This window comes from Nasonia vitripennis (assembly GCF_009193385.2).
Source record: "Nasonia vitripennis strain AsymCx chromosome 2 unlocalized genomic scaffold, Nvit_psr_1.1 chr2_random0008, whole genome shotgun sequence".
In the NCBI taxonomy this organism is placed as follows: domain Eukaryota; kingdom Metazoa; phylum Arthropoda; class Insecta; order Hymenoptera; family Pteromalidae; genus Nasonia; species Nasonia vitripennis.
In genome coordinates, this window is record NW_022279615.1 from 727,524 (window position 1) to 753,208 (window position 25,685).

Consider the following 25,685-nt stretch of genomic DNA (forward strand, 5'->3'; position numbering starts at 1 on the left):
ACATTCTTACTGACAAAAATCATTACTTACTCTAAAAAGAATTAATGTTACTATGATGAAAATCCGCTTTGTGTGATTCTTTTTCATCTATTCTGAATTTTCTAAAACTAATGCGAATTATCTAGTGCAAAGAAATAAGTAAAATCATAAATATAAAAGGATCAAGCAAATTCCTCTTAATTATAGAAGAATCGTTTCAACACAAACCGGATTTTGATATTGAAACTATAATAAGATCAATTCTTCTTGGAGTAAGAAATGATTTTTTGCAGTGCAGTAAGCTAGAATCTACTAACTTGTAGTTATAAAAAAACCGCTGCCAATTATTTAGTACGTAGCTTTCTCCAACTAAATTTATAGTTCCAATAGATAACATATTGTTCAATTATACAGTATATTAATGTTTTTTCAAATTATTTTTAATCTTAATTATTTTACTGAGGGATCAATGTTCTCAGCAAAAGACTATGGTAATCAGAATGATTCGATGAAAATCTTTGAAATAGGGAAAGAGGGTTAGTTGCAATCAAGTAAAAATGTAAATCTTAATATTTTAAATACTATAGGGTCTTCATTACCTCATAAAACCAAAAATAGAAATTTTCAGTTATGCAGGGTATACAGAGTGAGAGACAAAGAATTTGAATCTTAATATTTTTTAAACTAATCGGTTTCATCTCTATATTAATACAAAATCTTCGCTGCCGCCGTTTCAGAAATTAGCTCCCCCTCAATTTGGGTTATTGGGTTAAAATTATGCCTTTTTTCACGTTATTTTTAACTCAAAACTTTCGTTATTGGGATAATAATGAACGACTTTTATGTAATTTTACTGTTTCTGGCTCCCCCTCATTCGGCCTTCCTCTGATTTTGGCTTGCCTTCATTATAACTTCCCCTTATTTGGGCAGCCCATGATATATATATATATATATATATATATATATATATATATATATATATATATATATATATATATATATATATATATATATATATTACCCTTTTCGCTTCGCTTGCCAATGCCCCATAATTCTTTCAAAGTATCATCATATTTACTAGCGGTGGTAATTTTACTTTACCATTATGACAACAACTTTTTTTTAGAAAACTCTACGGACTAGTAAGAAGCATTACAACAAGGACATACGTAATCCATTTCAACGAAGTCTAAGTAAGAAAGTTTTGATGAAAATACTTTATTTGCCCTTTGAATCTGGCGACGTTTGTTAACAGGATTGCTATTCATATTTTCTGTTGTATCTTTAAACCTTTTTTCTCTAATCTAATCTCAGTCATATTTTCAACAATATCTTTGCATATTTTTTACTCTAATCTAACCTCAGTCATATTTTCAACTATATATTTGCATCTTTTTTTCTCTAATCTAACCTCAGTCATATTTTTAACTATATCTTTGCATCTCTTTTTCTCTAATCTAACCTCAGTCATGTTCTGAACTACATCTTTGCACCTTTTTTTCTCTAATCTATCGTCCGTCATGTTCTGAACTACATCTTTGTACCATTTTTTCGCTTATTATCAGTCATATTTTCAACAATATCCTTAGACCTTTTCGTTCGTAATCTGACTTTGCTGATGTTGTTGACTGCATCTTTTTGTCTTTTTTCATCTAAAGAATAAGGACTCATATTTTCTATTCTGTCTTTTATTCGTTTTTTTATTAAACGGGTTTCACTCATGTTTTCAATTAAGTCACCTTCCCTTTTCTTTTTTCGATAATAAGTTTTTGAATTATCAATTTCAACTCTTTTTAATTTACAACATCACGGTTTGTATAATAGTAACTTTTATAGGAATTTTTTTTTATAATTAGCGCAACAATATAAATTGTTATAATTGTGTATGTCATAATGTCTTGTGTCTATGGGACCAGATAAAAATAAATTCAATTCATTTTTATTAAAAGTAACAGAATCGCGACTGTGATACATAGGATTTATAAAATTTGTACTAGAAACTGAAATACGAACAGAATATAGACGAACAAACGCTATAATTTTTACTTAACTGCCGTACGTACCATTCATTGATATATGCATTTCATAAGTACTTCTATCAATAATTTTTAAAGATTTGTCGCCTACGATAAATGGCTCAAAATATTCCCAATTCTCATAAACATGATTTACAATTTTGGCTCTAATTTTCATATGATTTTCTTCTGTATTAAACAAAAAATACAAAAAGCAATGAAATAAACAATTGCCATCTCCAAGGATATTTTTTCTATTTCACATTCAGACATTTTATTGGAAATTCTGTCTATCTACTATATCAACATTTTATAGATTGAAAATACTTAACTTGCAATGTTGAGTATGGTTCTCTTTATCTCTCTTTTCCTCTTTCTCTTTCTCCTTCACTCTCTCCTTCTCTCGTTTAAATGTTTGGAGCCTGAATTTAGTATCCCGCTCAATAATTTATACATAAAAACTCGCGATTTAATTTTGATTTCAGTTTTATAGGAATAACCAAACTATTTGAAAACATTGAATTTAACTCAAACGTAACCAAATTTTTGACGCGACGTGAATACAAAGCTGCCAAGAATTTGTTGTTATATGTTGTTGATACGGTTGCTATGCATTATGTTATAGGTAACCACTGCGAGTTTAAACATAATAGATTTTCGAATAATGAATACAATTAAAATTAGAACTGCAGTAGAAATATTTTCAACTTATAAATTACTACCTATTTTAAAATTGGGGGTTGGCGAGCGAAACGAGCAGGGGGGTACCCCCCATAGTATTCAATAAAGCAATACTAAACTTGAACTGGCGCGCACTTCTTTGATCTAAAATGAAATTTTGCATATGCAAAGGTATTTTTTTATCTTAGTGGCAAGTGCAGTGTACAAATTCGAACGAATTTTTTTCTTCGTTCAATTTTTGTACTGTTTCATGGATTTCGTACATCCCCCTTTATTATCCTATACTTCTTGTGATAATCTAGAATCATTTGAATAACTCGATTACTGGTTACTGTAGGAATGCGTAGCTGTTTGTATAAACATTGAATTTTATCGGTAGTGTAAGCAGTAATGTTTTCGAAAGATGGTTCTTTGGAAGAATTTTTTTCTTGCATAATGATTTTTCCACGCAGTAAACAAAATCTGATAACATCTGCTTAGGTCGGAAGCACGTCCTTAAACTCTTTAGGTTAATCAAACAAAGAACAGACAAATGATAATATGTTAGAAAGAAGACTTCTATACAAAAGATTATTTAACGCGTGGCTGATTGATTAAAAAACTTCTTTCCGAATGTTGAAAACCAATATATTGAGTACAACAGTAGTAGTCGGCAACAGGCTCGTTAATCACGTCCGCTCACATCGGAGTGTAGTCGAGAGAGAGAGAGAGAGAGAGAGAGAGAGAGAGAGAGAGAGAGAGAGAGAGAGAGAGAGAGAGAGAGAAGAGATATTCAGGCTTGCCTGGCTTGCCAGACCATTCACCCAGAAAAGCCTGATCATCTCAATGTGATCTGTAAGCGAGTTCGTATTAAAATGACAGACTCGTAGACCTTTGGACAGAGATACCTTAGAACTGGATGAAGACGTGGCAGATGAGTTTGATGGTGGGTGTGTTGGAATTACGTGTGTGTTGTAGCCTCAGTGTTGGACGATGTTGGCAGCGGGCGGAAACCGGGCTAAAAAAGTCTCCAGCTCGACGTCGGTGGTGATGATGGTAGCACGCTCGCTGTCATCGTTGCAGCGCATGTAGAGTCTCCCATATCTGACGAAAGTTCGGCAGCCCTGCCTCCTCTTGGCCTCCAGCCTAGCCCTTGTACGCAGCCTATGGACGTCTGAGGGGAGCAGCTCATTGATGTTATGAGCCCTTGATGGTCAGGACTCAGAGCTTTAGCCACCTCCAGCAAGGTAGCGTCGAATTCGCTAGTGTGTAGCTTGCGTTTCCGGGCTTTGGCGACGACGATCGAGCGTGCAAGCGCACTTGAAGATAGGGTGACGGCTAGTGGTGGCAGTCTGCCATCACCCCTGGCGGAGCTGTTTGTAGCATCAAGCCTCCCCATGGTCCTGATGGATGCTACTTCTCTTCTAAGGACCGTGGGGTCAAGCGCGTTCATAACTGAGAAAGCGAGGAGCTGCAGCGAGGTTTCACGGGTAATAGTGCAAACCCGTGACAACGACCACACTGTTCGAGGTCTGCTCCTGGCGCCTCTTGACCTCAGCCAATTCACTGCGTAGGCTGCAAATCTCCGCAGTGTTAGGCACAGTGCTGCCGTTGTCCTGCTGCATTGTCAGGCTCCTCGATGAAAGATCTTGGATTTGTGCTTGCAGTTCGGTGATGGTGGACTCAGCATTGTGTATGCAAGTTTTGAGTGCAGGCAGCTCATCGAGGGCCTTAAGTCGCATCTCCAGTGGGCCCAGACGCTGTTCAATTTTAGAAATCCTCTCCGACACGATGTTCTGGGTCTTGAGGGCCTCCGCTTGAGCATTACGTATATTGTCGAAAGCTCCGCGAATGTCCCTCAAAGTGCCCTCAACGGACGGCGTAGGTGTTGTTACTCCGGCCGAGCGGGTTGGTGAGGGATTTCTCGATGTGTTGGCTGATGGTGGTACTGACCTCGTCTTCTTATTCACCGGCTGCTGTTGTTTGGGAGTATTCTTGCCTGCTGCTGTTGTTGCAGTTACTCCCGTTGCTGATGTTGTAGCAGAGGTGGATTTAGTCCTCACTTTGGCACCCTTGGCGTTGTTGTTGTCTGCACATGAGGGATCTGCCTGTCGTTTACCACGATAGTCTTGATGTTGATGGTGTTTTGGCACTTGACGTGGTAGTACAGACCACAAAATTCACACTTTTTGGGGTCTTTGTAACAAAAAAAAAACAACCCATACATATTTTGCTGTATGGGTTGTTTACAGCTGCTGCATGGTTGAAAAGGCACTTGCACACTCTTCTCGCAGTTTGCACTCATTTTTCGTCGATAACTTACTAGCAGTCGGTAAAGCAGATATTTGTAGGAGGATGATAAGTTATCGAGTGAAAGAGTAGGTGTTCTGACTCTTACGGCTAGATGGAGCGTTAGTGGAGAGAGCGTGAAAGTACCGACCTCGAACAGTGTGAAGACGCCTTGATAGTTCTCCCACGATTTACATGACCAAGTACCCTATGCCATTTTTCTTTATCGGTTAATTTCAATGAATTTGCAAACACATTTTTCATTGTGATAATTTTTGAAACGAACTCTAACAGTGCCTTCTTTTGTTGCTTTTAGCATTTTACCATCTGGCAATTTTACATTAATAGGAATTTTTAAATCTACATAATCATTGAAATATTTTTCACTTTTTATTAGGTGATCCGTACACCCACTATCTAGTAACCAATTTATAACACACGGATTTTTATTATTTTCGCCTTCACTAAAACTTGTTACCTGACTTGACTCCAAGTTGCACACCTGTGTTAGCCACGACTCGGATGTGTAGTTGTGTTGATCGCTGGATGATTCGCCATTCGATTGGCTTATTCCTCGTCCACGACCTCGTCCTCTGTATGATCCACCTCTGTAGTTTTCTCTGTTGTAGCCTCTTTGATGACCTCGTTGACCTTGACTGGATTGAGCACCTCGTCCTTGGTTGCTCTGATGCGGTGGTCTCGTGCATTCATTTTTGTAGTGTCCAACTTTTCCACAGTTGTAACACATTCCTTTGATTTGGACCGCAAAGGTACTGACGTTGCTTTTATTGTTTAACTATGGTTGAGTCATATTTTTCTTTTTGATTTTTGACTTTACATAGTCTACGGTTCTTTGGTTCTCTGGTATTATATCTATAAAATTCCCAATATAACTGTAGCTTGGTGGTAAAGCTCTGAGCAAATATCTCAACTTTTCAGTTTCTTCTAATTTTCCACCTGCTGATTTAAACTTGTTTGTTACTTTTTCGAACTCAACCTTTTCCTCTGCATATAATTTTTAGGGGTGTAGACTGAGATAAATACATCTTGTCGAATTTTGTTATCATTTCGTAAGCCGTTTTACATTCGCGAACATACTCTTATTGCTTGTCGGAGATAGCACTAATCATCATAGTTCGGGCTTTTAGATCAATCTTTTTCCAATCTGCTTCTTTGTATTTGTACGTATTCGGCATTTCACCGACTGCTGGTTTCTTACAATCTTTATATTCTAACAAAATCATTAGTCTGATTTTCCAACTTGAATAATTTGCTCCATCATTCACTGGTATCGTAATATCTTCAATTTTTGCTTGTTTAGCTATTTCTTCTTCTTTAACTCTTATATTTTTGTATACTTGGTTTTTTAACACAATTATTTTCTTAAGTCTTCTCAAAAATATTCTTCGAATCTGATTTTTTTATTTTTCCTCTAATTCAATATTTATAACTTCTAATTCGTTTTCTTGTTTTACTTTAGGCTTAAGCCACAAAAACATGTGCTTAATCTTAAAATTTGCCACGTGCTCTGATACAGCACTTCACCACTTTGTTTAATCACTTTGAAACTTTTTTTCACCACGTGGCTTTAACCTCACTTTTATTTTACACTAATTACCCTCATATTTCCCCGAAGGTTAATATGAGTGTAAGTTTGAAATACCAACCACGCTCTGCTACCATGTTGGTGAGGTTAGTTGAATAAATACTCTGAGGTTAATATAAAAATGTATAATGAGTCCAACAGCAGTAGTCGGCAACAGCCTCGGTAAACACGTCCGCTCACATCGGAGTTTTGTAGTAGAGAGAGAGAGAGAGAGAGAGAGAGAGAGAGAGAGAGAGAGAGAGAGAGAGAGAGAGAGAGAGTATGGTACAGTATCGCATAGTCTCACTCCACGAAGCCGAGTATACAGTATAGTATGCGCTTAGAGTATATACGCGAAGCATGCGCACTATACTCACGTTCGCTCGAGCTTGTCTCGTTGCACGAAATCGTCGTCAACCAGTAGATGGCGCGACGAGTACCTTTTTTATGTATTACGACTGTATAAATTCACATATTACAACACACATACGGGGTGGGACATTTTAATCAAACCAGTCTAATAACTCCTAAATTAAGCCATGAATAGAAAAATTGTTCAGATGAAAGTTGTCCAGGATCAAGGGGGACATCTTTTTGTGCAATTAGTTTTGACCTTGAACTCAAATTTCAAGGTCATTTCAAGGTCAAATTTTTTTTTAAAATAGGAACCCCTAGTTTTGATAGCATATTCGGAAAGAACAGGAAATTTTAGGTCCGAAACGGTATTTCAAAATTTTTTTCATGACCTTCACAAGGTCATTTCAAGGTCAAATGTTAAGAAATACTGTAATTGCTATTTAATCGCATTTTCTGATAGAATGATCGTAGTTAATGTACTTTTATGATGAATATTCAAACCCAATGTGACAATGACCATGAAAATATTTACCTTGAAAACAAAATAATTCCCTAATTTCAGCGCTACCCAGGAACAACGACGTGGACGTATTAGGATTATGTTCCCTTTGGGGTGCTTTTTTAACGTGAGTCCCCTTGCCTCTCACTGGGGTGCTTTTTTACTGTGAGTCCCCTTGCCTCTCATTAGGATGCTTGTTTAACATTCGTTAACAAATTTTTAGTGGTCAAAAGTAAATTTTGAAGTAAACATGATAATTTTAAATATCTGAGTTCTTAATGGGAGTGGGAAATGAAACGTTAAAAATCAATGTTGTCAATTCATTCACGGTCGAAGCAGAGTCAAGTAAAAGTTTAACGTTTCAAAAGCGTAAAAAATGGTTAAACAATAATGGTAGGATATTAAAAAATACATTGTTTAAGATAAAATATTAAACAGCATTTTGCTTTTGTAATATTAAAAAAAAATTTTAATAATTGTATTTGCCACAGTGCAACACTTCCAGTTTAGATGTTTTTTTTTTAAGTTGAATTTCTTTAATCTAATATGAATTGTAACGATTGTTCTCACGCTGTCTTCAATTTAAATCATAATGTCTTAACCCATTAACGTCCAAAACAGAGAAATTGTAACTCTGTTTTCAACCGTAAATCTATCACATATTCCACGGATATATTCAAAGCAAACATACTTTTTCTGAAGTATTTTTTTCTCTACTTTCCATTTCTGGTATCAGAATTGCGTATTTTTCACTCAAAAATCCAATATGGCGACGTTTAAAAGAAAAAATGCAAAATTTCGATACTTTTTTTTTTTAAATCCAATTTCTTGTTGTGTTAACGTTGAGGACGGAACTTTATTTTTCAACTATGAGTGCATAAATGAGTTGTACTTTAAATTCAGTTTGGTCCCGAATCCAGAAATTCAATATGGCGGCTAGAAAATGGCGCCTGAAGCGCAAAATTTTGCCCAAACTTTCACGAATTTTTTTCTCGAATATAATGCATTCGACGAAAAAATCAATAAGAATAAAAAGTGCTTAGAATCAATCAAGGAATATGTCTAAATTTTTTCACTGAGTTTTGAGCAACTTTTTTATTTTTGCCAATTGGCAATTTATGACAAATTGGAAAAATTCATCGAATCGTCTCGAAAAAATTCAGATATACTTCTTGGTCAATTCTAAGTACTTTTTATTCTCTAACTTTTTCTTATATAACACTTTGTTTTTGAGTAAAAAATCAAAAACCTTAAAAAATTTGAGTTATGCAACTTTTGGAATTGTTTCATAAGCTATATTGAATTCTCAATCGAAAAAGTCTGAATTTAATTACTATATTGAATTTGCCGAATTTTGCCAAAAGCTTTTGTAATGTTTTTATCTGAATTTCAAAATAGTGAATCATCTTTGAATGTTCATAAATCGATTTTGAAGAATCTTTAGTTTTTTCACTCTTTGTCATATCATCTGGAATGTGACAGATACTCGGGCACAAATTTGAAGTAAATTTGCTCATAATTGACCAAAAAGTGCATATGGAACAAAACATTTTAAAGTTTTTGATTTTTTTTTGAATTTCAAAAAATCTTAAGAATTTTAAGGTTTTTGATTTTTTACTCAAAAACAAAGCGTTATATAAGAAAAAGTTAGAGAATAAAAAGTACTTAGAATTGACCAAGAAGTATATCTGAATTTTTTCGAGACGATTCGATGAATTTTTCCAATTTGTCATAAATTGCCAATTGGCAAAAATAAAAAAGTTGCTCAAAACTCAGTGAAAAAATTTAGACATATTCCTTGATTGATTCTAAGCACTTTTTATTCTTATTGATTTTTTCGTCGAATGCATTATATTCGAGAAAAAAATTCGTGAAAGTTTGGGCAAAATTTTGCGCTTCAGGCGCCATTTTCTAGCCGCCATATTGAATTTCTGGATTCGGGACCAAACTGAATTTAAAGTACAACTCATTTATGCACTCATAGTTGAAAAATAAAGTTCCGTCCTCAACGTTAACACAACAAGAAATTGGATTTAAAAAAAAAAAGTATCGAAATTTTGCATTTTTTCTTTTAAACGTCGCCATATTGGATTTTTGAGTGAAAAATACGCAATTCTGATACCAGAAATGGAAAGTAGAGAAAAAAATACTTCAGAAAAAGTATGTTTGCTTTGAATATATCCGTGGAATATGTGATAGATTTACGGTTGAAAACAGAGTTACAATTTCTCTGTTTTGGACGTTAATGGGTTAACGTAAGAAAATAAGAAGTTACAAATTTGATTTAAAAATTATACAGTTTGAAAAATCCTCCTTTTTTTGTTGTCATTTTCTTATTTTGGTTTAGTTTCAATTTCAATAAAGAGTGAATGTAAATAAAATAGTTTTTCTTATTATAAACAAAATTTTCAACATGGGCAATTATCAATCCAATGAAATTGTTGATATGATAATGATCTTAGGCGAAACCCAAAACAATGCCAGAGCCGCGGTGCGACTCTACGCTGAACGCTTTCCTCTAAGAAGGCGTCCTACTCACGATACATTACTCAGATTACTTCGAAGAGCTCGTGATGGACATCTTCGTCGTCAACGCAGACACCACGAATACAACGAAAATGATCCTAATGTTATAGCCGCCTTAGCAGTTGCTCATCTCAATCCACAAATTAGTAGTCGACAAATTGAAAGAGAAATCGGTATACCACGAAGAACAGCATTGAGAATTCTCAATAATCTCCACTATCACGATTACCACATAAGATTAGTTCATGAGCTGAGGCCACGCCATTTTCTAATGCGTATTAACTTTTGCCAGTGGGCTTTAGGAGTTTTACAAAATGATCCAGATTTTTTCAGATTTGTTGTTTTCTGACGAGGCTATATTTCGCAGTGATGGTGAATTAAATAGGCACAATAGTCACTACTGGTCACCTGTAAATCCCCACTGGTACAGGGCTATTGACCATCAAAACCGATGGAGTTTAATGGTGTGGTGTGGGATCATTAATGGTTACCATGGTTACCTGATTGGGCCATATTTTTTCGGTCAAAATGTTAACCAGAATAGCTATTTGGCATTGCTCAGAGATCGACTGCCAGAGCTTTTAGAGGATGTTGACTTTCGGACGTTTCGGACGTAAAATTTCCTGTTCTTTCCGAATCTGCTATCAAAAATAGGGGTTCCTATTTTTAAAAAAAATTTGACCTTCAAATAACCTTGAAATTTGAGTTCAAGGTCAAAACTAATTGCACAAAAAGATGTTCACCTTGATCCTGGACAACTTTCATCTGAACAATTTTTCTGTTCATGGCTTAATTTAGGAGTTATTAGACTGGTTTGATTAAAATGGCCCACCCTGTATATTAACTAGCATTTATTTATGTTTGTCAAAGTTTGATATATTTTATACATGAAATATGTATAATTTTATAGTATACTTACTTGATTTTTTATATCATACATAGTGGTGTATTAAATATGCATGAGTTCCTGTTACCAATAGCAGAAAAATTTAAATTTGTAAAATAATTTGCTGTACTATTCGATTAAAATTCTCTGACAAAAAAACGTTACATAGGTTTTTGTCGTGTTTTTGCCCGTAGAATCGATATCCATATTCAGTTTTGCAAAATTACAACATTTTGGGTTATTTGTTTAAATAATTTGTTATAAACAATTGTGATCGACAAAAGAAAAAACACGGGTATTTTTTTTTAGTTATGCAAAGGATGGCACAGTTCGATTCTTGATATCTCTGCCAGGTTTTGCCTGGTTTTTAATGGGTTAAATATACAAAATCGTCAAGGACCACCATGTGTCATGCATAGAAAGACAAAAAGAACAAACGTGTTTTTCGATTTTTCTGCATATTGCACACAAAAAGAACAAACGTGTTTTTCGATTTTTCTACATATTGCACACAAACAATTATTATCTTATCTTAATAATGCATGATGCCAATTGCAGATAGAGAACAGTCGGAACAATATAAGTAAATCTTACCAGAATCTGACATATTTTATTAAGAATAATATAATTTTACGAACCTTTTACAAATATGACTACTATTATTGATTGTAATTCTTTTATTATTATTTTTTTTTTGTAAATAAATCATGACATGTCCTGTTTTTAATTTACTTCATCAAATCACAATTTGCAAGCGTAAAAATTTTAATATTTAACGAATGTAAACATTTATTTATCTAATATCTAATTACGTAAATCTATGTTTGATATCAACAAACTCGTTTTCATAGTACTATCAACCAAACGTTTCCATAGCAACAATATGATATTTCAACTATGAATAAAACATTTGTATATTATATAGTAATAACAAAAATTTATCAGTTATTTTACAAATATTTTATAAGCGTATTTAAATTTTATTAAAATGACATTTATATCGATAGAATGTATTATAATATTCGCAAAATTTTTTAAAACGTTCTACTTTGAATATATTGCTTATTTATGCACCAGTTGATTCGCATACATTTTTAAAATAACAGGAAACGTTCCCCGCCTATCGATGTCTGGCAAGTGTATAACTCAAATGAAATATGTATTTGATATTTGTATTTATTCTTTGGTTTATTACGATGTAGGTTTATATTTTCTTCAGAAAATATCGATACCAATATTATTTCTATAATTAGATGAAACAATTCTGTGTTTACACCAAATCAAAATACAGCCCATCCCATCCCGCTTTTTACAAAATCGAACACTTTCTGGTTTGTGATAAAAGAAACGTACCTTTTAGCTTCAAAACATGAATTTTTTACCTCAAATTATAAAATAAGTGAATTTTCTCTTTTGAACAGAATAGATATAACATAAAAGATGTGTCGATAAAGCATAAAATTCCATGATCAGGCTTGTATACTTGCTCTTCGATCATACTCCGAATATCTTGTAATATAGCGTTTTGTAGGGTCTGAAACCCAAGCTAAAGTTACTCTTATTTCTTCTTCTCAACTTCCCCAGATTCTCAAGACTTACATCTGCAGAAAGGGGACAGAATGTAGGACAGGTACTCGGTTTGTCTGGTGTGGTTAGGTAATAATCAGAAGAATTATTTGGTTCTGTAACGTACTTGAGTATATTGTCAAAACTATTTCCTCCTAATATCGGCAAATACAACCAAAAGAAATTTCACCAGAATCTTAAATAGACCGACGTTGGGCAATGAGTGAGTTAAGATCGATTTGGATAATTATTGACTCAACTCTAGTACCGCGCTAATTATTCGTAACCGATAACAGAAAGTAGAGAAACAAATGCACCGGCAAGATTTCACTTGAAAAAGTCGCGAACAAAGTTGTCTTTTTTCAGGAACCCTACTAAATACTAGCTTGGTAATGGTGGCATTGTCCCACTTGGATCGTCGCTCTCACCTTCTCAACCATAGCTGGCGTCAGTTGCGTCGCTGAAAACCTAAAATTCACAAGAAGTCTTGCGGCCAATTGTACGAGAAAATAATTCGATATCTGTATACGGAGTTAGCATTCGAAAAACAAGGGAATGAATACGGTTCGCTAAGATTACGATCGTCCGCGAGAGAATTACCCGGATCTGGGATAATAGAGATACGCCGTCTGAACATAGGTACAATTTTCCCGCAAAACACAAACCTTCATCACGTTCGGTTTGGGTAAAGTAGGCAACGATTACTTACAATTCGGTGGTGTTAACGTAGTAAACCACGATAGCTTTTTCCGACTTGGCCAAACAGCTGTCCTCGCACGACAATGGCCTCTCTACGCCTTCCTTGACTCTACTCAATTTATGATGGATGGCTGACAACAAATTAAGCAAGAAGGTCTACTCGGGACAATGCGCCCCCTACAACGGGTTACGACTAAGTTCCTTTCGAGCAACACTCGCGCAAGCAACACCCACGTCTCAATAGTAGTAGCGCACCACAACTTCCGCAGTGGGCGATATTGTTGGCGCGCTTTTTATGCGAGTGCGAGTTATGAAAATAGCCACGTGCTTTGTGCTGGCACTGCTTCAGTAGCGGCGCTAATTTCTCTCTCTCGCTCTCTCTCTCTCTCTCTCTCTCTCTCTCTCTCTCTCTCTCTCTCTCTCTCTCTCTCTCTCTCTCTCTCTCTCTCTCTCTCTGGCGGCGCTGGTGGTAAGCTAAGCACGTACTCTCTTTCGCTCTGCGCAATAATACTCGTTATTAATATTCTCTTCACTCTCTCGAGTAACCTTCTACAGCGGAAAAGTCTTCCCAACGGCTCCTAAGCGTCAACCCAAAAACTGCAATCCTTCTGCAATTTTTAAGAGCCGGGAAGGATTTCCGCAAAAATTTGTGCTACATAACCTCAATCACCAGTCTCCGACTCAGTCATCCGCATCGTACCTGCAAGGCACAAGCTTAGTATTTTTAATCAGTACAGTGTCGTGAGTGGAGTGAAATCGTGCAGTGCGGTGTTTATAGACTACGAGAGTAGCTATAGCTAATAGCTATATCTCTATCTCTCCCTATTCGGTACAACGTTGCCAGTCGTTGTCGTTGCTAAGACGGAACTTTATTTTTCTGACACCAGAGGGCAGCACTATCCGAGCCAGCGAATTACAGTATAGTACAGCAGCTCCACCGCTAAGTGGCCCCGACACGGCGCATGCAAACACGCACCATCGTCACTTGATGAATGCATTGCCATCCTAAACCATAACTTGACTAACGCCATTAACCACCTCGCTCCATTACGTACAGTGACTCATGGACCGAAACGTCACCCGTGGTTCACTACGGCTCTTCGTGACCTCTTGAAAGAACGAAACACTCTACAGGCGGTTTCGCAGATCACGTCTCCCTCTAGACCTATATTTCTATAGATTAGCGAGGGATGATGCTCATAGACAGGTCGAGGATGCCAGGCTGAATTATTACTACTCACGCCTGTCAACCCTGACTGATGTCGGCGAGATCTGGAGAGAGCTTGAGAAGCTTGGACTCACCACTCCCGAAGAGAACACCCCCTCTCGCTTCTCCATTGAAGACCTCAACATGCATTTCAGCGGAATTTCCAACGATCCGCTCGCTCCTGCTGTTGAGAACTATCTGCGTACCCTAGAGAGTCTGGACACCCCAGAGCACTTTAATTTCAGGGAGATAACGGAATCGGACGTCCTGGCTGCAGTAACGCACTTTGACACTCAGGCCAGAGGCAGCGATGGCATCCCACAGGTTGTCATTCACAAGGCATTGCCAGTACTCGCTCCTCTACTTCGTCATATTTTCAACCTGTCATTAAGTGAGTCATGCTTCCCCTCTGACTGGAAGATGTCACTAGTGCGTGCGCTGAACAAAGTCAGCTCATCAACAGCTCTAATTAACTATCGTCCGATCTCCCTCCTCTATTTTCTGTCCAAGGCGCTGGAGTGGCTAGTGCATAGGCAGATTTTCGAGTATCTTTAGTCAAGACTCTTCATTGACGATTTTCAGACGGGTTTCCGCCCTGGACACAGTACAAAGTCTGGCTTGATTAAGTTGACTGATGATGTCAGGCTTGGCATAAACAGGAAGAAGGTAACACTTCTTATTCTTTTTGACTTCAGCAAGGCGTTTGACACCGTGTGTCACGTCAAGCTCCTTAGAAAGCTGTCCTCTTTCTGCTTCTCTAAGCAAGTCATCCGGTGGCTTGCATCTTACCTCACTGGTAGAGAACAAGTCGTCATTAGTGACAACAACGAGCTTTCCACCCCTCGTTCTCTGAATATGGGGGTGCCACAGGGGTCTTTTTTGGGTCCCTTGTTGTTTGCGTTGTACATCAATGACATCAGTTTCTGCCTAGACTCTGATGTATCACATCTCATCTATGCGGATGACTTGCAGATCTACAGCCAATGCCACCTTGAGGAGCTCGATTCTTGTTCCGCGAAGATGAGTACTAATGCCGATAGGATAGCGGGTTGGGCTGGGCTAAATCATCTTAAGCTAAATATTCTCAAAACCAAAGCGATTGTCCTGGGTTTCCCCTACTACATAAATGCTTTACCATCTGTGGCTAGTACCTCTATGAATATAGGGGGAGCCCGGATCAGCTACTAATGTGCGCAGTCTAGGGGTGGTGCTTGATTCTAAATTAACCTGGAGAGAGCATATCACACAATTGTGTAAGCGTGCTCAATCTCTAATGTATAGACTATACTTCTTCAGAAAGAACACCACTCATAATCTGCGGAAACATCTCGTGCAAGCGCTTCTTTTTCCAATAATAGACTATTGCTCGCTAGTATATAATGACCTAACAGAACTGGACACTAAACTGCAGAGATTAGTGAACACGGGAATCCGTTACATCTGTGGTGTAAGAAGGGACGAACACATCACCCCTTACAGACGCGAGTTGCAGTGGCTTAGCACCGCCGGACATAGGAAGTACTTCATGGCTTGCTTTCTAAGAAAACTTTTTAACACAGCGGTACCATCATACATCACTGCCTATTTTGACTTCCACGTCGCACTTCGTCCTGTCAGGGATAAGGTGACACCTCTGGACATCCCAACCTTCGCTATAGACAGGCTGAGGAACTCATTCCGCATAAGCGCCTCATACCTATGGAATACACTACCTTTATAGCTCCGCGACAATAGATCCATTACACACTTCAAGAAATAAGCCAGACACTACTTTTTCACCCTTGAAAACACATAGCTTATTATCTCCACAGTCATCTCAGTCTCACCTCACTCAACATCATAATTTATTACTTTACTACGTATTTAATTTTTATAAAATTTTGTACAACACGTTGTACAACAAAATAAATAAATAAAATCTAAATCTAAATATCCCTCACACACACACATACACACACACGCACACACACACTCACTTTCCCGGTTAGCTGCGAGTCCAGGAGCGTAATTTTTGCCTTAACCCCGACATTATCATTAACAGGCGTCCCAGCGGGTTTATGTGCTGTTGATATTTGGAACGTCGTCACAATCTTGGTTACAATCTTGTTAGATTATACTAACCGGAGTTAAAATATACAATATATAATATTATCGATCCCCAAGGTCAAATGTAGTCTGACCAGCTGACTGTCCCTGTAAAACCAGACGACTTTTATTTTAAACTATTATCGATTATCGGTCCAGATATAGAGGTTATTCCAAACTCAAATTTAAAATGGGACACCCGTTCAATAGGTTAAGGTTATAACAGTTCAGGATGATGATTTTCAGAAAAGTATCAGCTTAAAATGAGCGTGGTACATTTTTCAATGATATGTGGTGTCTAATTGGGGGACGAATTCACACTGCTGATCTCCATGTGGGGGAACCGAGCTACCAAGAAGTGGAGGCCGCGATTAAAAAACTAAAAAACAACAAAGCCGCGGGAAATGGTTCTATACCAGCTGAGTTACTCAAATATGGGGGTGTCGAGCTTACTTTTAAAATCTATAAACTAGTATGTGCTATCTGGAAAAATGAAACAATACCCGATAATTGGAAAGAATCTATCTTTATACCGATCTTTAAAAAGGGGGATAAGACAGACTGCAATAACTATAGGGGTATTTCACTTTTAGCAACGTGCTACAAAGTTCTGTCAAACGTAATACAAGCTAGACTCACTCCATTCGCAGAAGATATAATAGGAGATTATCAGTGCAGATTTCGGCGCAACAGATCGACGAGCGATCAAATGTTTTCCATAAGACAGTTGTTAGAGAACAAGTGGGAATTTTGCGAAACCATACACCAACTATTTATAGATTTTAAAAAAGCGTACGACTCTTTCAAGCATAGCAAAATGTATCAAATTCTAGTACTTCTCGGTGTACCAAAAAAAACTCGTGAGATTCAAATATGTCTGAACGGAAGCACGGGAAAGGTCCGAGTAGGCGGTAATGTATCGAAACCCTTCACGATACGCGATGGTTTAAAACAAAGGGATGGGATCTCTACGATGCTGTTCAACTTAACGTTGGAGTATGTCGTTAGAAAAATGCAAGTTAGTCAGCTGGGCGCAACGCTTAATGGAGAAACGCAGATACTACGCAGATGATTTGGATATACTGGGGGATTGTAGGGACACGGTAGCAAGAAACACGGAAATTCTCATAAAAGCGGCGGAATATACAGGGTTAAAAGTGAATGTATCAAAAACAAAGTACATGATTGTAGAGAAACTAGGCATCTGCAGAGGGGAGGGAGATCTCAGAGTTGGGAATTTCACTTTTGAAAAGGTTAGCGAATTCAGGTATCTGGGTACGACCATAAATGATAGAAACGAGATTAATGTCGAAATAAATAAGAGACTCCATTCGGGTAATGCTTGCTTCTACGCCGTGAGTAATTTACTCAAGTCGAGGCTGTTGTCTAAAAACGTTAAAATAAGAATATACAGGACAATAATACTGCCGGTGGTTCTGTACGGGTGCGAAACGTGGGCTCTCACTAAGCAGCCGAACAACCGTTTTAGGGTATTTGAAAATAAAGTCTTGCGAAAAATATACGGGCCGAAGAAAGATGAGGAAACCGGGGAATGGAGGAGACTACACAATGATGAGTTACACAATCTGTACGCGTCACCAAATATTGACAGAATAATAAAATCGCGCAGATTGGGATGGGCAGGGCACGTAGCGAGAATGGGAGACGACCGTACGGTATGAAGGGCAGGCCTGTGGTAACGCGACCTCTAGGTAGACCTAGACGTAGATGGGAGGACAACGTAAAAGCGAATCTAGTAGAAATAGGGCGGGTAGGTGTCGATCGGAGGGGTGCATCTTGGGTGGGGTTGATACAAGATAAGGCAGCGTGGAAGGCTTACGTAGATGAGGCGATGAACTTTCAAGTTCCAAATGACACTTAAAAAAAATGTGGTGTCTAATTCGATTTTTACAATTTGATTAACAAAGAAATCAACTTCTCGGTCATTTCCAAAGCGGAAGGACTTAACCCTTAGCATCCAGGTTTCACGTACGTTCTATTCATATTTATACTGCATATATATATTGCATATTTATACTGAACAGCATTCCCGCGCTATTATAAGTCACAAAAGTTAGTGCAAAAAAATATATATTATATACATATTTTCATGTTAAATTATCAAAATATATAAAATTATGTACAATTCTAAATGTATCTAATACTAAAGATCACATTAATATAACTCAAAAATGTACATGTAAATTAATATTTAACGGCGTATACAGTTGAACACACTTTAACGTTAATGTGGCAGCTAAATTTTAATAATAGGTATGAGCTATATGAAAAAACATCAATTATCTACTGATTGATTGATGATGATATTATCTGTGTATTTTATAATATCTTATCTATTGGCATATTATCTATAAGGTATTGTAAAATACTATACTGTTCTAATCAAATTTTTTGTGCTATTTTGATTTGATAAATATACAATGTCTTTGTTATCCATATCCATCGGTATAATTCTTTCAAAATGATGAATACAATCATTAGTTGTTTTATCAGCTAAACTTATTATTTTATTATCTATATTATTTTTTGATTGATTTTTAGCAATTACTTTTTCTTTGTGTTAGCTTCTGAAAGAGTCAATTAATGATTGCTGTATATAATACCTCAAGTTCCTTAATATTAATTTTATCAAAATATCATTTAAATTCAGCAAATTTTATTGCGTGAGTAACGTTTCATATAATATAAATTTCAGCCATTGTTTCAAAATAAATTTTATTTTTATAATCTTTTGATATTGAAATAAACGATTAAGTTAATGTATCATACATTCTAATCAAATGTTTTAGCATTTTACTAATATTAAAATTAAACATTGCATGGGCAAACATTAAATACAATAGCAACTGCAAATGCTATAGCAAATCCACCGCAATCACAATAGTTAGTCTGATACTGTACTTGTTCAAAAGATATGCATAATAGTATATTACGATACGAGTGCGCAAAGTAGGTCGTTCCCGCACGAGCGATGCGAGTGCGGGATGACCTACGTGCGCACGAGTATCGTATACTATTTTTCCTATTAAGTTGCGCAAAGTTCGACCACTACAATTATTTTGAATAATTGGAACGTATAGAATGGTGACGTTGGGGCGCTGGGACGGGGGCGGTTCGGGGGGGGGGGGGGGTAAAGCACCCCCGCCTAAAAACCAAATTATAGAACTATTATAAATTTATTAAATTAAGAAAAATCTGATTTATTTATTATTTTGAATTATTATTAATATTTATCGTAACGTGACAATTTACAAAATGAAAAAAAAAACAGTTTCGGCGAATGACGTTGTCTTCTTTTTGCTGCGCCATTTCTTAATTTCGTTGTACACTTTTGTGTACTTTTGTTTGGAAATGTTCGGCAATGAATTTAATGCTATTTCCTTCGCTGCAGCGAGTATTTCAACTGGCACATCGTTAGACACATCCTCACCCTCGCTATCCGCATCACTTTGTACATTATTCGTAGTTATTCACTCTCACTTTAATTGTTCTTTCTAAAGAGCGGATGCGAAGCGACTGATACTTTGACGTTCGTTGTGCGTATTAAGAAAACGGCAGAATACAAAACACAGAACGCACGGTTTGACAGGTCCATTCCAAACGACAAAGATGTAAACAAACCGGCGCGAGCGAGAGCGCTCGGGCTCGGGGAGACAGTGTCGCTCGCACGTGTTAATGCGAAGAGAGTGCCAGAGATTGCGCGCGCGTATACACCTTGGAATCGCTCGTATACTCTTATATTATACATTCCGCACGCTCACCACATTCCCGCACGTTCAGCTACATCCCCGTACGCTCAGTTGCATTCCCGCACGCTCTTGTCAACGTGTGGGAAAGTGGTATTTTGCGAACGCAAATGCATGCGCAAAATCGAACTTTGCGCACGAGAATAGGAAAATTATCTTTATTTGGAAACACCCTATCAATAAAAATTTAATGATCATCATCTAGACATTTTTTGATAATACTATCAAAAATTCGTAATACATTTTTCTTGTACCACAAACAAATCCAGTGTGTGTTTGTACTTGAACCTGAAAAACGCGTTCAAAAAGATATGCTAAATGTTTGGTAGTACGGAAATAGATCTGTTTGCGAGAAGAATAAATGCCAAGTGTAAAGTCTACATCGCTTGGAAAATAGATTCAAGCGCGATCAGCATTGACGCATTTACCATCGACTGAAAACTCCTTCTCTTCTACGCATTTCCTCCATTTGCGGTTATACTGAAAGTACTGACCAAAATCAAACAAGAAAGATCAAGAGGTATTCTGGCAGTTCCCAAATGGTCCTCTCAGTCATGGTTTCCAATGTTTATTAATATGCTCGAGTCGGATCCATTAAAATTAAAACCAAATATTCTCTGGTATACCCTTAAAATCATAAACGACCTGGGTCTACCTCACTCCCAAAGATCGTGATAAAATTTGGCATGCATATATGTTTTCTGATTCTGATTTTGGGAAATTTTTTTTATGATTCTGACCGTTTTATGGCCATATTATAGCCATTTTTGATTTTTGAAAACATATTTTTGCTTTTTTTTTGATAATATGATCAACAATATAATATACTGTATATTTGAACAATATTTTATCTATTTGAAATATAAATTTTGTTGGAGGAAGCTACGTGCCAAAGAATTGGCAGCGGTTTTTTTTCTAATTAAAGTTTTTAATAAAAAAATTTCAAAAAATTTTTTGGAACTTTAAAAATATTGCAATTTTATTAATTTTAACCAAAATAACTATTTGTTTATCTCCAAAACAATTGGATTTTTTTCATGTGGGAAAGATCTGAAATGTACTAGTCTTCGTGGCAATTGCGGCGTAGGGACCGACGATATATATCCATTAATTTATAAACATTTTTAAACAATGTCAATGCAGAGCACGATTATTGGCGCAAAAAGTAAGGTTATATGAACAAATCATAATGGGGAAAAAATTCTACCGATATTTCCTCTAGTAATCATGTCTGATTTATCGGAGTTTTCATCTAGATTCTAACCTGAAAACTTGACAGATTTAAAAAATCTCGGTAGCTTTCAGGTACTTTCTCGGCAACGCTGCTACCAAGGTTAATTTTCTTTGTTCTTCAAACGGGAAACATCATCTGCTGTGGAAGCGGCTTACTCTGGTTGCAGGAATTTTATCCGGAAATCATTATCACTGAAAGGCATGAACGAGGATTCCATCGAGCTTACGATTGCCTCATCAACACAATCTACATTGCGACAATACGACTGTGCACTTAAGAAGTGGCACAAATTTTGCCTTAAAAAGAAAACGGATCCAGTTATGGAAAATCTTATACAAATTCAAGATTTTTCAACGGAAGTGTTCAAGAACGGAGCATCATACGGCTCAATAAACTCTTATAGATCGGCGTTATCGCTTATCTTTAGTTCTGATATAGCTCAAAATCCTGGAATAAAACCAATATGCAAAGGTGCAGAAAAAATTCGACCTCCCCAAACAAAGTACTCTTCAACGTGGAATCCAAAAATCATACTAGAATTCCTATCTAAATGGAACAACAAGATAATTTCATTAGAACAACTATCCTACAAATTGGTCACATTGCTAGCCCTAGCTACAGCACAGAGAATTGAAACCTTAGCTCTGATACGCATTAAAAACATCACGACATCCGAAGACAGAGTACAAATCAAGATTCCTGATCAAATAAAAACTACAAGAGTAGGCAGAAAACAACCGGTCTTAAACTTATCATTTTTTCAACAAAAACAAATTTGTCCAGCTTAGACACTTCAAATATATTTAGAGAGAACAGCAGACTTGGGGAGTAAGGTAAACACACTCTTTATATCTTATACAAAATCGCACAACTCCGTAGGAACTCAAACACTGAGAAGATAGATCAAAAACACCCTGAAAAATAGCGGTATCGACACTAATCAGTTCTCCGCATATAGTACTAGACATGCATCAACGTCTGCAGCTAAAAGAGCGCGTGTCACAATTGACACAATAAAAGAATCTCAAACGTTTTCAAGATTCTACGATTTAACGATTATAGAAGATGACAATACATTTGCTAGAAGTATACTAAAATGTTACTCCAAACCCCAATTAGGTTCGAATAAATAAAGCATTTAACATTGGATAATTTCATGCTGTAACTATTCTTCAAACATCTAAGTGATCTCGAAGAAGAGGCTTGAAATACAATTCACCGATTAAAAGAAATTACCTGCAAGTAAAGTTCAATCGGAATTGTATGCAGAACCTCTTCCAAAGAGATCAAATCCGCCCACAATGGGTAGGTCTGAAAATGGAGCGCCAGAGGGCGTTAGCAAAAGTTTTATGCTTTAAAAATTGTGGCACAATCGGCACAGAGTTATGATAGTAAATTTTAGCTCAAAATTTTTCCAGAATATTTTTATTTTACTTTTAATTCAATTGTCTGTAACATATACGCCCTTGCAACTAAGTACGTGACTCGCGCGTGATTATTTTCAACATTTAAATATTTCTAAGTGTTTCTATAATTACATTTTTGCACGTATTTTGACATGCTTTTGAATCGATTTTAATTTTTGATGAATATTATTCTTCACGAGTTTTGGAAGCTTATTTTCTCGTTTCTTTTGGCTTGCTTTATAGATTTAATTAGACGCTTTAATTATTGAATGAACTAGTGCTCCTTACGGCCTTATGTAAGAACATGCGAATACGTCCTATGTTCTCAGCCCTGGGTATTTCTTTGAGTTGAGCTTTTGTTATAAATTTAGTGGTTCGGACTGCCTTTAAAAGTTACATCCCGTCGAATCTCTAACACCCATTTAAATTTTTAAATTTTGATGCAGAATTTCTTACTTCTTCACCGTTATATTCAGACGATAATCGATTCGTCTGCTTCCAGTAGGTTGACAACGGCTATCATTCACACGTACGAGTTCTTACAGTATTCTAATATACATTTCACTCGTTTGAGTGTTATGTTTCAGTGGACGAGACCCTCTGATCAGCTCTCAAGCATTAGCCTAAAAATCGTCTTATTTTGTGTGTTTTATGAGCCTAGAGGAGCCTCTCCGCAGACTGGAAGAAATCCTAACCTCAAAAGAAGACGATGCTGAGCAACCATCATTCATCTCAGTATTTTGCTGTGGATATAACACAAGGGCCTAGATATAACAAAGAGGCAGAGGCGTTTTTAACTTCATCGCAGTCAGCAGACTTTCGACAATCGACTTCGAGTTATTGTTTAATACTTCGAAATATCGACTTACAAGGAAAGGTACCCAACCCGAACTCACCGATTTTGATGATTTTCATATATGTTGTAGAACATAAAAAAATAAGAGACACGTATTTTTTTTATCGGCTAATTTTCACTTTTAAGGGGTAAAAACCTCCCCTAAAGTTAACCCCCAAAAAGCGTTTTTTTTAAATATCTCGGCTTAAAATTAATATTTTTCAATGAAACAAATTGGAGGTTATTTCTTACAAAAAGAGCAAGTATTTCATGGTGATTTGAAGAGTAAGGGTAGCATCCCCTATTTTTTAGGGGTTGAAAACATATATTTTTTGGCATAATTTTATAATAAAAATGTTTACACCGACTAAAAAAAATTGGAAAAAATGTTTAAACATCCTTAATAACAAAATTTAGTTGACGTCTTTCGGTGTTTTCATAAATATTATCCCTAAGGGGGTAAACCACCCCTAACACAAAATAACTGTAAATATGTAATTCAATACATAATATTTCGTAGAAAGTTTGTATATAGAGGTTTTCGAGGTCGCTGATTACAAATCTGTTATCAGATTTTGAAAATTCAAAATGGCGGAACCAATATGGCGGACGGAAATATCGAAAAAAAATTTTATATAATAAAAAAGTTTTAAACGACTAAAAAAATTGGAAAAAATTTGTAAACATCTATAATAAACAAATTAAGTTTTTCGATTTTTTCATAGATACTACCCTTTAGGGGGTAAACCACCCCTAACACAAAATAACTATAAGTATACTTCAATCCATAATATTTTGTAGAAGGTTTGTATATAAGGGTTTTCGAGATCGCTCTTTGCAAATCTGATATCAGATTTTAAAAATTTTAAATGGCGGAACCAATGTGGTGGACGAAAATGTCGAAAAAAAATTTTAACTTTCATAAAAACTTGTTATAAATGTGTGATCTTTGTAGCCTGTACATGTGAACTAAAGAGCCTTAAACCCTAAACCCCTAAAGAACAAATAGGCTAAATGGTTGTGCTTTTTAACCAATCCACCTCAAATTCCTAAATTTGTAAACAAGAAAATTCTGTGTGTGAAGCAGTTTTATAATTTCCGTAGAAATTGTTATCAGAAGGTTATTGAAATTCCTTTATTGTAAATTCAACTTATAATGTATTTTTGTTTATAATATTAGAGTATAATAATAATCTACAATCTTTTATCTTTTGCCATAGTGCATTTTTTGTATTGAGCATAAAATATATTATTTTACGATGTTTTTACAATAATGGTAGTCCTCATAAAAGTGTTTAAAGCACAATGCTTTTTTGCACCAACCACATCGTACAATTGCAATGTTTGTGCACCCTTCTATTTCACAATGTGTTGCACAAGACTTTCCAAAACTGAAATCTATAGGATTATCAAATTTATCTGGTTTTTCATTGACGTAACCGCTTTTATACCAGGAATAACAAATCTATATATCTCGGTGAAGACAGTTGGTTGTGAACCAATGATTTAAGTTTAATTATATTATTTCTCACATGTAAATTCATATCATGATCCATTAACATTACATTATCAGAAAATGTTCGGACAAAGTTTTTCCAAATACGGAATCCATAGACATCAAGTGGTTGTATTTTTCCTGTGGTTCCAGTTGAAATTTTTTTTATGTTAATAATTTTATTTTGTGGCATTGTTTCTTCTATAACTTTGTCACAATGACCACTCCAAGAATCAAGTAATAGTATTGAGTGATGGCCTACATAGGGATAAAATATTTTTTCCAACCAGATTTTGAAGTGATCTGCAATTAAACGACTTACTAATTAACTGATCAACGATATTACAATGTAAAAATTGTTATTAGTTCCCTTACTTGTTGTTAATTTTCCAGATTTGGATGCTTCCACGTACACGTTTTCTGGTCTAAATATGTTTTGTTCTACAATAGGGCCAAACTTGCCACTTGGTTCCTTTAAAACAAGAAATAGCGGTGACAACAGTTGTCCAGTAGCTGATATTAGTGGCTGTATAGTATAACTATGCGTTGTTGCTGAAATTGACTGTACCAGACATTGCACTTGCTTTTCTCCTTC

The 25,685-nt window shown here is 36.1% G+C and overlaps 1 protein-coding gene across 2 annotated transcripts in view; it reads left to right on the top strand.

Annotated features, from left to right (window-relative positions):
* Positions 1-25,685, top strand: part of LOC100678236 (ankyrin repeat and zinc finger domain-containing protein 1) — a 183,980-nt gene that overhangs the window by 70,542 nt on the left and 87,753 nt on the right. The window lies entirely within an intron of this gene.